The sequence below is a fragment of the Eschscholzia californica genome, unplaced genomic scaffold, assembly GCF_041429995.1.
Source record: "Eschscholzia californica isolate CP2 unplaced genomic scaffold, dmEscCali1.0.p SCAF_3, whole genome shotgun sequence".
Classification (NCBI taxonomy): domain Eukaryota; kingdom Viridiplantae; phylum Streptophyta; class Magnoliopsida; order Ranunculales; family Papaveraceae; genus Eschscholzia; species Eschscholzia californica.
In genome coordinates, this window is record NW_028238420.1 from 19,162,791 (window position 1) to 19,175,193 (window position 12,403).

General features: G+C 33.8%; 2 long non-coding RNA genes across 2 annotated transcripts; one reads left to right on the top strand and one right to left on the bottom strand.

Moving 5' to 3' along the window:
- Positions 1-55: 55 nt before the first annotated feature.
- On the bottom strand, positions 56-2,490 carry LOC147548879 (uncharacterized). Its single transcript, XR_015238209.1, has 3 exons — positions 2,385-2,490; positions 548-716; positions 56-440 (listed from the first exon to the last, which is right to left on the bottom strand). It is a non-coding gene; the product is annotated as an uncharacterized LOC147548879 (long non-coding RNA).
- A 4,506-nt stretch (positions 2,491-6,996) lies between these two features.
- LOC147548880 (uncharacterized) lies at positions 6,997-8,200 on the top strand. The gene is made up of 2 exons (XR_015236779.1): positions 6,997-7,156; positions 7,979-8,200. It is a non-coding gene; the product is annotated as an uncharacterized LOC147548880 (long non-coding RNA).
- Positions 8,201-12,403: the final 4,203 nt, after the last annotated feature.

Below are 12,403 nucleotides of genomic sequence, written 5' to 3' on the forward strand. Positions count from 1 at the left end.
TTAGAGGAGCTAATAAATAGTTAATAATAAACGAAAAAAAATCAATATAAGAATAGGAGCACTATAACAATTTTAATTCTTATTTCACAAACTTGAGCTACATCTAATTTAGGCTTTTAATCGATAACAAGAACTTCAAAGATAATATATGTTTGTAAACAATTATCTTTAAATTCAGGATTTTAATCTGTAATAAGAACTTTAAAGATCATGGTTTGCAAACATATATTATCGAAACTCTCTCAATTCTTAAATAATGGGAGCATGTAATGAAAACAAATTACATAAAATGGTTGGTGTGATACTCTTATTCGGATGCAATGTAATCATAATATAGTCTTCCGCCTAATTGAATATCTCGGCTCGCGATGAGTAGAACTCAACACTCGCCATCTACGCCGAATCTGATAGATTTGACATTTTGCTTCTTCTTTCCATCCCTGTTTCATGTATATTGGACTTTAGACTAATTCGTAAAAGCAAATCATTTAAATCATTCATCTGTCATTTGACTAACTAGGTACGTTTGGTGTACCGTGCCTCTCACCTCAAAAGCTAGCCCACTAGATGATGACGCTCCCAACAAGGTCCTATATTCTCTCCCATACCATACTCATTTCCACCAATATTCCTGCAACTTCACCCAATGGACCCTAAGGATCAAATTGAAAATCTTCAATCTGGAAGAATTCAATTACTTTGAACCATAGGGAATTCTGCAAATGAAATCAAAATAATCCATTAATGACAAAATATACTCCTATTGAAAATGGAGGAAACCCTTAACGCAAAAACTAGAAACACTTTAATTAGGAATAAACCATTAAGGTACTTTTAAGCTTATTTGTTTTAGAACTAGAGGGACAAACCCAATGAAAGGGCTAAAACCAAAATGGTTGTAAGACAAAATAGATATACTCTCTCAGAATTGTTTTGATTACATGAAAGAGATCGATGTAACACAATATTATTGGTAGATCCATATCTTTCATGTAGTCAAAACAATTCTCTGAGCTAGAGCACACCTATTTTTGCCTTACACCCATTTTGGTTTCAACCCCTGTTAATTCATGGTTTTGTCCCTCTTGTTCTAATACAAAGAAGCTTAAAAGTACGTTAGATGACCTAAATTGAAATTTATAATGAATTTGTAACAATAGGAAAGATCTTTTCATATCGATAACTACAAGAAGTATCATAAAGATCATTTTTTTAGAGAAAATATCTTAAATATTATGATTATTACAGTGTACGATTATCTCGTAGGGAGCAATCAACAAATTCCGGCGAAATAGAAGATCTAAGTGACCAAATTTTCCTGTTCAAAAGAAGATCTCTTTTCTTCTTCATTCTCAACAGGAATGCATCAACAAAAGTGCCATTCCATATAGATATGTTCTGGCATGGACTAATTTCTGCTTTTCGCCACCCCTGCCCGCTTACTCTATTTGAACTATGTTTGAACATATTTTATCAAACTGTTGTGGGAAGTTCATGTAGATTCTTTAGCTCAAGTGTTTATTTTGGTCATGAACCCATTTTGAGTCTAGTTAAATATATTGTCTGTTGATAGATTATTTGACATTTGCTTTTCCCAATTTACCTCACATTAAAGAAATTAATTGATCTCCCTCTAACATAATTGACATTTACTTAGCAATGAAGAAAGCACCTCATAAAATTTCTCAATTTGGGCAGGTGAAGATAAGTTCAGGGCTAATTTTAGTCGGACATTAGCTACAAATAAATTTCACCATCTAATGTCTTCGTTTATAACGAATCTAAACTTTTTTTTTTGTTGAAAATATAACGAATCTGAACTGGGTGCTGAAAAGAAAAAGAAACCTTTCTCATTTTATATACTAGCCACGAACAAAGGATACAAACAGAAAAGTAACCTTTTTTTATTTATCAAAGGGAAAAATTGTTCGATTAGTATTCAAGTTGCAAATAACGTATGTAATCGTCATTGTTTTTTGTCTGAACATGACCTCGTCTGAGTCGGATTTATCTGAACTTGATTCATCTAGCTCGAACTTATTATTGTTAGGGTGAGAATAGTCATTTCAAATTAATAAATTCTTGATTCAGACTTAATTTGTATATGACTCGAATAGAATTAAAATCACTCTCAATCAACTATTCAAATGAATCGAATATATGAGTCAGATAAAAGTTTAAACAACCTTAAATCCACCCGAGTCAATGCAACCTTAAATCCACCCGAGTCAATTCAAATATCAAATTAGATTTACGATCTAGTTTTGAAAAGAAAAAAAAACACTACCTACATCTTGATAATGAAGAAAAGAAATTGAGCATAGTAAAAAACTTTGCTCTAAACATTATTAAATAGTCTGAAATATAATGAGAGATTTAGTTACCATATATAAGGGTTGATGGTTGGCAGTTGCTTTCCCATACCACACATTCCTAGATTGTTTCACCTCACAAACATCACTGCTGGCATGGCATTTCAATTTTATAAAAAACTGTGAAAGAAATTTTAGATCCAAACATAAATTAGAGGATGAAATTCAGACAAAATCAAAATCAGAGAAACTTACCATCATTTTCGAGCCCTTTGACCTGCTCATTATGTATCTCAAACGCCATATCTATCATTTCAGATAGAAATCTTCTCAGGATGACAGAGAAAGTGTCTATGGTGTTTCTTTTATATACACCTAAAGCCCATAGTTTTCTTTCAAAACCGCAGCGATGAGCCCCTAGTTTTGAAAAAACCTTGGTTTTCAAAAAATACTTCTCTCGTCTGACGTGGATCCTAAGATTCTAGTTTCTACAAATATACCGTTTTCATCTCGCGTGACTCCCAGACAGTAATTTTAAAAAATATCTCCAAATCCTTCCTATTCAAGGATCTTACGTAATGAAAAGTCTTCCGCTCATTTTTTTGGTAAAATGTAAAATTTTCATATCATTCTAATTTTCTTATAGCCAGAAAAAGAAGTTAATAAGATGTGATGATAAAACGCAATTTTTTTTTCGTAAGGGGCGTGGATATTCTTCATTTTGTGAAAGAGACGTGACCTTTTGATTAATTAGGAATCGAGTCATGAATATTAACTGTCAGTTTTTTTTTTTTTGAAATATTCAGCGTGCCTCGAACCCTTGACCTCTAAAGTGGAAGACTATACCCCTTACCACTCCAATCAAGGGTTGTTAGCATATTAATTGTCAGTTAACTTCAACTAACAACCGTGGATGAATTTGTTAAATACAAGAGAATTACTTATAATTTTTTAAAGGCTATGTCAGGTATTCTTATTCTAAGAGTTCCTTAAACATTATCAACTCTTTGTCACTCAAAAAGATATGTTGGGAACTGAAGTCCAGTTCTCCATTTGCATGTTATACAATTACAAATTATTAAAGAGTACCTAGAAATAATTATTACGGGAAAAACTAAACATCTCAAAAATTAGGTCGTTGGTGCTTTGACTCTATAATCTCATGCTGGATGTTTACATTGTGCATTATATTTAGACTCCAGATATATTCAATTAGATGTTCTATAAAAATAAGGAAAGTTGGAATGTTCATAAACTTTAATGTAGTGTAAAATGACCCTAGAATTTTTAAGAGGTAACAATTCATCGTCCGCGTGAAAATTAATAAAGAGTGGGTACTTATTCAGACCTAATTAACAACTCCACAAAACAAATCAATCATTGCTCTCCCTAGCTACTCAGACGACTTTTTTAATTATCCACCACCAACCAAGAACTTGGTCCTTAATGTTTACAGATGCGATGTACTTGGTATAGCCCAGGTGACGTAGCTAAGATCTCGTCGTCTCTTATAGATGACCCAAAAATCTTATGCCAACCCAGTTTTTATGTTCTAAACTGGCTTTCTTCCATGAATCTTTGTTTGTGGTTGATATTAATCCTCCACTGTGACATCCGCAAGGAGTGCCGAGGGAACTCATCTGTTCTTACTCATTTCTTTGCGGGACCCAACTCAACCCCTTGTACTCTTGTTGCAAAGTTTAATGAACTTAGTGCCTAACTAAGACATTTTATGCAGAACACTTTCCACAAACATCAAAGTGTGTTGAGTCATTTCTCGCATGGTAATACATAAATGTAAAATAACTAACGAAGTTCATTTGCAAGTACCATGTCATTCTTCAACAAAAAAAAAGTACCATGTCATTCATCCAATTTCTTTTTAGTGACAATGCAAATAGTTTTCCCATAAACAAAAGACATAGAAGGAAGTCAGACATCAAAAAGTAAAACTAATAACCAAAATATCTTCAAATTCTAAAACGATTAACATCAAACTCTGTAAAAGTATCATCGTCCAACACTCATAAGCATCTTAATAAACTCAATTGAGAAAAATGTGGAGAGAAAAAAGTGTATGTATCTCCAGTAATCTGCGTCCTACAGGATATCATTAGATCTGCAAAATCAAATCCAAAACATATCATCTTAAAACTTGAGTAAATTAGCATAAACGAAAGAAAGTAAACCAGAGTTAATTAACACAAACAAATTTAATTTCTATAAAAATTTAACCTTTAACAAGTTACATTATTTTAAACACCAAATAGGCAGAAGAAAGCAAAACTATTATTTAGATAAATACCTAAATAAATCGAAGATGAAATTCTAGAGTCAACTTCTCAAAATCATGAAATCTATTTGCAAACATATAAAGCAATAATATTAGCTGCGTAAAGAAAGAGGAGGGGAGAAATATTAGCTAGTCTAAAAAACTATTTATTTGCAAACATATAAAGCAATAATTTCAGCAGTTTCGTGATGAAAAACATAAAATAATGATTCAATCATTGCTCAAATATGATTTTGGATAGTGATTTTATCCGTTCAAGCAAGAAAATAATTAGAGAAAGGAAAATCAAGAAACAAATTAGAGAATAAGATGAAACCTTGATACATAATAGCAATGGAGGATTTTCATCCGTTTGAGCAAGAAAATAATTAAGGAGAGTAAGGGCAAGAAATAAATTAGAGAGAAAAAGATGGTAATTTGGGAGAGGTAAATTAGATAGAAAGTTGAAAAGTAATTTCAGAGAGATTGAAGGGAGAAGGTAGATACCGTTTCAATCAGCCTTTAGGTGGAGAGAGATATAAACGGTAAAGAAGGGTTTGAAAGGGAGACATGAATCCTTCAAACACCTAATATAATTAACGGAGATTTAGTAATTTACCTCCACTTATTTAGCTATATTAGGACTACACCCCTAAAATGATTATGGTTTAGGCGTTAACCCCCAGTGACCTATTTCCCGTCAAATGTCCGTTACATGAAGAGCGTGTGACCCACACGCTTCTTCTTGGACTAAACTGCCCCTGTCTTAATATGACGAATATAAAATAACCCCCAAAATTAACGACCAGATGAGTGATGGAGAGAACAAAAAAGTACCTGCTAATCTTTTTTTTAGCTCATAATTAGTTACCCGGCATGGCCAATTTTGTGCGCCATAAAAGAGTAGAGGAAGATCATAACTAAAGTAGACCTCTAACTCATTGGAGATGCTCTAAGTGAGGCAGGAGTAAAAATATATCTCCAACTCATGATGTGTAATCAAGTTTAAATACTAACAAATTTGAGATTTAGAGTGACATTTTATCATCTACACTTATCTTTTGTAGTTTATAGGTACATATATACACATTAAATCAAGTAAAGGTAATTGGTCGATCAAGAGCCTACCAAGTCACGGTGCTACACTACCCTGGTTCTTCGAATTTGGCCCCTCATGTTGCTTGAGTTGGTCGCTTGACAAGAATAACTAAATGTTGGTCTCATCTGTAGTTAACTTATTTGGGTCCTTTTAGGTTTTAACTCTCTATAAGGATATTTTTATTTGATTTAATAGAATCACCGCTAAAAAAAAAAGTTAAGGTAATGTTTGATGGCCTTTGTTAACCGTCATGATTTATTTTCATGGATATTGGAGTGCTAGTATGATTCTTGTTGGTTTTGTGTAAGTCTCGTCTTTTGATGCATCTATATCTTATAAGCATGAGAATATCAACATCTATTTCAAAATAACGGTTGTGGTGACTGAAAGATAAAGAAAGAAACATTGCATGACTTTTGGCATCCAATCTGTCAAGCAATTCTTCAACCATGGATTCACCTTAATCCATATGTTGTCACATTTCAAAATTGGGCTCCAAAGGTTTTCTTTTGAAAATATACTTGAAGCAATAACTATGAGCATCCATGAACGATCAAAATATACATTGCCTCTAAGAAGGATGTTGAATAGCCGAAACTCGTCCAGTCTCATCATTGTTCTTCTTCTTCTTCCCAAACACCACAAAGTTTGAATTGCCAATTTGTTTCTATTACTTTTTGCTAATTTAGTACCACTTGAAGGTGATTTCTTCACCAAGGTTGTGTCGTTGTTTTGTAAATTGTATAGACGCTAGTGATTGACGATTTTTATTTTTTTTTGCACTTCCACGAAAAACAAATGTTGCCTTCGTTTCTAATCCTTGATCTACATATATTACGGATAGATTGCTTCTTAATGCTCTCATTTAGAGCAGACACTCGCACACAAAAACATGTTCTACATGTGAACTTAACCTCCATATTGCATTTCATGTCAGTTGGTGAAAATTTAGTGCAATTCTTCTGAAGCCTGAATACAAAACAAATATGGTACTTGTTCGTAAGAAAACTAACAGCGATCGTAACCCAACAGAGAAGTTATACATTGAACTCCACTAACTGTTGATAGCATCGAATTCTTAGGACATCTATTATATTAAAACAACTCAGTCAGTTATCAAGGGGATAAGTCTGGCCGTCCATTCTTTGTGTGGATTTTGCATCAGACGATTGAAATCATCCCAAAATTTGTTTTAAATGTTTGAGTAATTAGGTACCCTAGCAGAGGTTATTTTAGTCATTTATCAGACAATTCCATTTTTTTCTCGCACGATCTCTCCTCCCTAACCGGCAATTACGTCCACTCTCTCCCTCAAAACAGTTTTGCGTTATTGTTTAAATTCCATCTGTCCCTCTCTTTCTCTCAATTTGAATCGACATCTTACTTTTGGTTAAAAGCAAGTTATTCTTCTGTACATAATTTTCCGTGGAACTTTTGCTCAAAAATTTTGAACATCTTTTGAATTGTAGTGAGGTATTTTTTTTCCTTCCACCTTGATCATAACATTTACTTAAAATCTACTATTCCACTCTCTCTCTCCCTCTTTTTCAAAACAGGTCTGCATTTCAGTTTTTTCTTCTTAAAGTCACACTTTTTTCTTTCTTTTTCTTTTTAGTAAATCACATTTTCTTATTTCTTTTTTTTTTTTTTATCATTTTTGTTCTTTTTAGTCTGGCATTAAAAAAATGCTTAACTGAATTCTCATATGACATCTTTTGACTTGAAGTTTGCTCAGAAAGTGTTTGAAGAAATGCTTTTATGGAACTTTTTTTCATTTTTGTTCTTTTTATAGTTAAATGTATAGGTTCGACACTTACGAATTCTACCCTTTGTTGTCTTGCTCATAAATATTTTGTTTCAAATTCATTGTCAACATTTTGTTTCTATCTCTGGATTGCTCTTCTCGAATGTTTTCTAATTGATTAGTAATTGGTTTGAATTGAATCGTAATTTGTTTGGATTGCAGTAGGCAATTACAATACAAATGTTTCTCTACCTTTTGAATCACAAATGCTCCACTCAAGTTCTCTACTTTTGAATTCCTGATTGAACTTTTAATAACTGTTACACAGTCCCTCTCTAGTTTTCTATTTGGAAAGAACTCACACTTTCTTTTAAGTGGTGAATTTATGTTTTTTGTTTACTAGTGCATTCCTTTGTGTTGAATCTTTGATTATTAGTATTGGATTTTTGCAACCTAAAATCAAACTAATTTTGTCAATTGTGTTTGTTTCTTTAATTTTGTCAGTTGTGAATCTTTGGATGTTTGTTTTGATTCCTCTTTTCTAACTTCAGGTAAATGTTTCCTCTTTTTGGCGATTAGAAGGACATGAAGCAAAAGGGGGCATGGAGTTCTTCAAGGAGAGTAATGTTATTGAAAAGATACATGTAATTCTTTTGTATTTTGTATTTTTTTTTTATCACATTTATTGTTACTTTAGTGTATTATTTTTTTCATCTAAGTGTATGTAAATCAACCCTCTTCATTTGTTTTTAGTTTTCTATTTGTTTCTTTAATTGTTTTTTTGTGCAATATTTTACTATGTTTTTTTAGTGAAATTACATCTAGTGGATACTTGTGAAAAGACATAAGTTATGGGTAGTCACAACTCATATGGAGAGCCATCTTGTGGATTTGTAGAGTAACGACTAACTATATAAATACACAATTTGATTTCTCTTTTAGATAAGTTCTTAGACAACTTTTAATCAAGTATTTTAAGACAAAAAATTTATTTGTCTAGAGTCGTATATGAGACCATAGTAACTCGATAGTTCGATGGAGCATATAGAATTATAATGCTTCTTTCTGTATGACGCAATCGTTGTATGTTGGGAGACCAGTGTCCATAGACTGTTAGCACCATTGCGAGGGCATGATTGTCTTAAGGAAAGAGTGACCACTCGCCTTGATCAAACAAGATAAGTTTTTGTTTTTATAGAGTCACTCTCCATCGAACATAGTAACTCGATCCTATGTTTTTGTTTTTCTAATAAGTTGTTAGACCACATTCTATCTCGAAGGCGTTAGTCAAAAGGGATAAAATAGACACTCATTGATCCCTAAACAAGATAAGTTGATAGACGTAATACATGTACATTTGGTCTTACTCGCAACTCCGATATATATGTATCACTGAGATGTCATCGGCCTTGATAGGCATATTGCCACATCACATATTTCACATCACTCTAAACTCACGAAGGAGTTAGCCAAAAGGGATCTACAGCCTACGGGCGCGGTGGTAACCTAGTGAAGATAGAATAAACTCAACTACAAGTAAATTAGTCTAGCTAGCTACGATCGCAAAAATTGGAAACTTGAAAACTTTTTTAGGTCAATACCCAATATTTATGGCTATGTTTCATGATATTTAGGAGCTATAACTGTAAAAAAACAAAGGTAAATAATGGTTGGTTATGAGACAAAAAGGAGTTTGGGATTACTTGCTACATATTGACATGCATTGCAGTTGACAAGATCTCTATAAACCAAACCAGAGAGTGACATTAGACAAAAGCACAAGCTAACACTCAAAATAGTTACGCGGAATAAGAAATGAAGGTAAAATATATGATATAAGAAATTGAATATACGGGTGTAAGACTTTTCATTGCAGATGAATAAAGAGATGAATAACTGGAGTAAAATTTGACGATCTTACTAAAGTAAGTGAACTATTATGAGGAGGTTCCTCTTTGAACTTTTCCTAACCTCTGCCCTATCATTATGAAAACCAAAGAACTTTGAATTTAATAGCTGCAAACCAATATAAGTATGAAGTAAATTCGAATTGATAATAAGAAAAAAATGTTTAATCACTTACTTAAAGATGAAGAACGCTTGAGCAAGTGTTTCAGATTATTAGGAGTAGAAGAAAATCATTTCTTTACTTCATAACTTTGCTAAAACCACGAATTAAAGAACAGAGATATAGTCACAAATAGAGAAATGAAAAAAATGGACACGTACTAAAGCGATTAAACTAAAATGGGAGATAAACAAATGAGATTAAAATCAGTATATGACCAGAAGTCGTGTACGAAGATGTATATATATATTGATATCTGTTACAGATGAATAAAAGGAAAGAAAAAAATCAAATTACCTATTTGTAATCCGTAAGTAGCCTGCACTAAGAATTGGAACTACCCAAAATGGCGTTCCTCTTGGAAGAGAAGGACATGCTGGGCTTATCTACCAAAGATTGGGAAGAGCCTTCAAGATAAACTACCACACTCGCGATTCAAAATCAACAATTTAGAATTAACATTGGGAAGAAATGAAAATCGACAAATGACAAGTTGATTTATGATACAGGTCGGAATTTAGTTCGTGGGAAAGCGAATCTAGGTATTCTTCTTCATTCTAGTTCATTGATATGTTCATGTATAGATACTGGACAGCCTAATATTAATCATAAGATGATTGAGATTCCGCTACCAATACTAGTAACATGATTAGGTTATGTATTAGATACATATAATTCCAACAGTTGTATCAGAGCCGTTTGTATGAAACTATCTTTGGCTAGAACGAATTAGATTCGAAGTTTAGATTGATAGATAGAATTGTTTGAATAAAGATTCGGACAAAATTTTGATTAGTTTGAAAAGTTTTAAAACACTTTCAAACATGTATTTGAAAGGGTTTCAATGCATAAAATAGTTAAAATTATATGTTTCTGGGAAGGGTTTTCGAAAACAGAACTAATGGACTAAAAATTTTGAAAAACGGATTTCAAAATCATGTATTTTGGGTGGTGAATAGTGCAAAAACATCAGCTAAACACCATTAAAACAAGGAAAAAGAAGGAAGAAGGTTGGAAGAAAGATTTTTGGAGATCTCCAAAAAAATCTCCAGCTGGACTGGCCAGGACGCGTCCTAGACGCGTCCGGACGGTATAGCAGGTCTCGGGACAGAGTTCCGAGACCGTGGTACACGGGACAGGAAGTCCCAATCCGTCTAGGACCGGGATTCCTAATCCCGGAAGGACTGGGAGTCTGAGATGTTCGCATCTCGGACATCCCAGATGTGTCTGGGAAGTCCCAGTCCGAGTTAGACTAGGAAGGTCCGAGATGTTCGCATCTCGGACGTCCCAGACGCGTCTTAGACGCCTCTGGGATTCCCAGTTGGTCTCAGTCTAGGACCGAGACCAGGGACGTGTGTCAGGACGTGTCTAAGACGTGTGTCGAGACGTGTCTAGGACGCGTCTGGCATAGGGGTGGGAACCGGGCGGGTATGGGCGCCCACGGGTGGAGATGAGTCGGGCTCGGGGGAGTCGGGTAGATTTTATTCTTGGCTATTAGGGTAGTCGGGCGGGCATTTTACAACTTTGCCATAGTCAAAGCCCGCCCAAGCCCACCAAAGTACTCGAGTAACGGGTCTGCGGGTATCGGGCGCCATGAAATAATCATGAAAAAATAGTACCAAAAAATTACCAGATTCCTTTCCATAAGAAGATGAACAAAAATGATTTACATCCATATACTTTTTATTGATATACATACACATAAACCTATACCTAAACAGATTTACAAAGAACTACAAGATAGAGAGAGAGAAAAAGATGGAAATATTGTACAGATCTAAGAAAAATAAGTATATAAAAACATGCAACACAAATTTGGGTGTCTTTCACTTTGTCATTGTCTTCATCTGTTGATTTCTTCTTTTCCTCTTCTTTTTTTGCACCAAAAAATCCTAAACCTTGGTCACATAACAAGGGTTCAGATGAAGATGCAAGGAAAATGAAAGAAGTAGAACTTATATTCCATTTACAAGAAGGTTATTAAAAGAAGCCCAAAGAAAAAAGAGTGAAATAATCGGAGAGAGAGAAATAGGAAGTTTCCAAGTAACAATGGGATGATAAAGTGTGTGTATATATATATATATATATATATATATATATATCTTTAGTATTCCAATACTAAATTAAAGCTTCTCAAGCTTTAACTATCTTCTTTTATTTGTAAAGTTTGCAACAGTCTTCGTCTAGAACCTATCCAGCTTACTGTTCCTCCAAGTCAAGATTGTCATCTTATTCTGGAAGTTTGCAATATATGACTTTTTTCCTACTTTACACAGAGAATTTATCATAAGTCTTTCTCAAGTACTTTATGATATTTCTCAGTTGCGATCCAGATCAGCTTATCTGGATTTGATTGGTGACGACCATAAATACTCCAAGTATTTCGATACGTTGAGGTGAACACTGATCATGTCTAACATAACCGATCTTATACCTTTAGCATAACCATCTTTTCCCATGCGTGTTTGGACACGCTTATCCCGACACTTACAGAAACCTCTTCTAAAGAGGAACGTGAGCAAGCTGAAATTATCAAGATAAAGTCAGGACCAGTGACAGCACTAATGCTGGTATCCATGGAAACAAACTATCTAGATACTTTCATTGACATGGATGCATACATCATCATTCAACAGCTAAGAAATGTGTTCAGAACACAATGTCAAATTGAAAAATTCAAGATCTTCTCAAGTTTGCTTGACAAAAGCCAGCAAAAAGGGGAACCAGTCCGACTTCATGTCTTACCATCTTAGTGACTTGAAGTGGTTGGGATCTCCTATGGACGTTAGTATAGCAATTGACACAATTTTGTTGTCCTTACATGATGGATTTGAGCAAGTAAGGAATAATTTCAAACTGAAATTTGGATTAGTATCACTGGAAAGATTGCTCCGTATTCTGGAAGTGG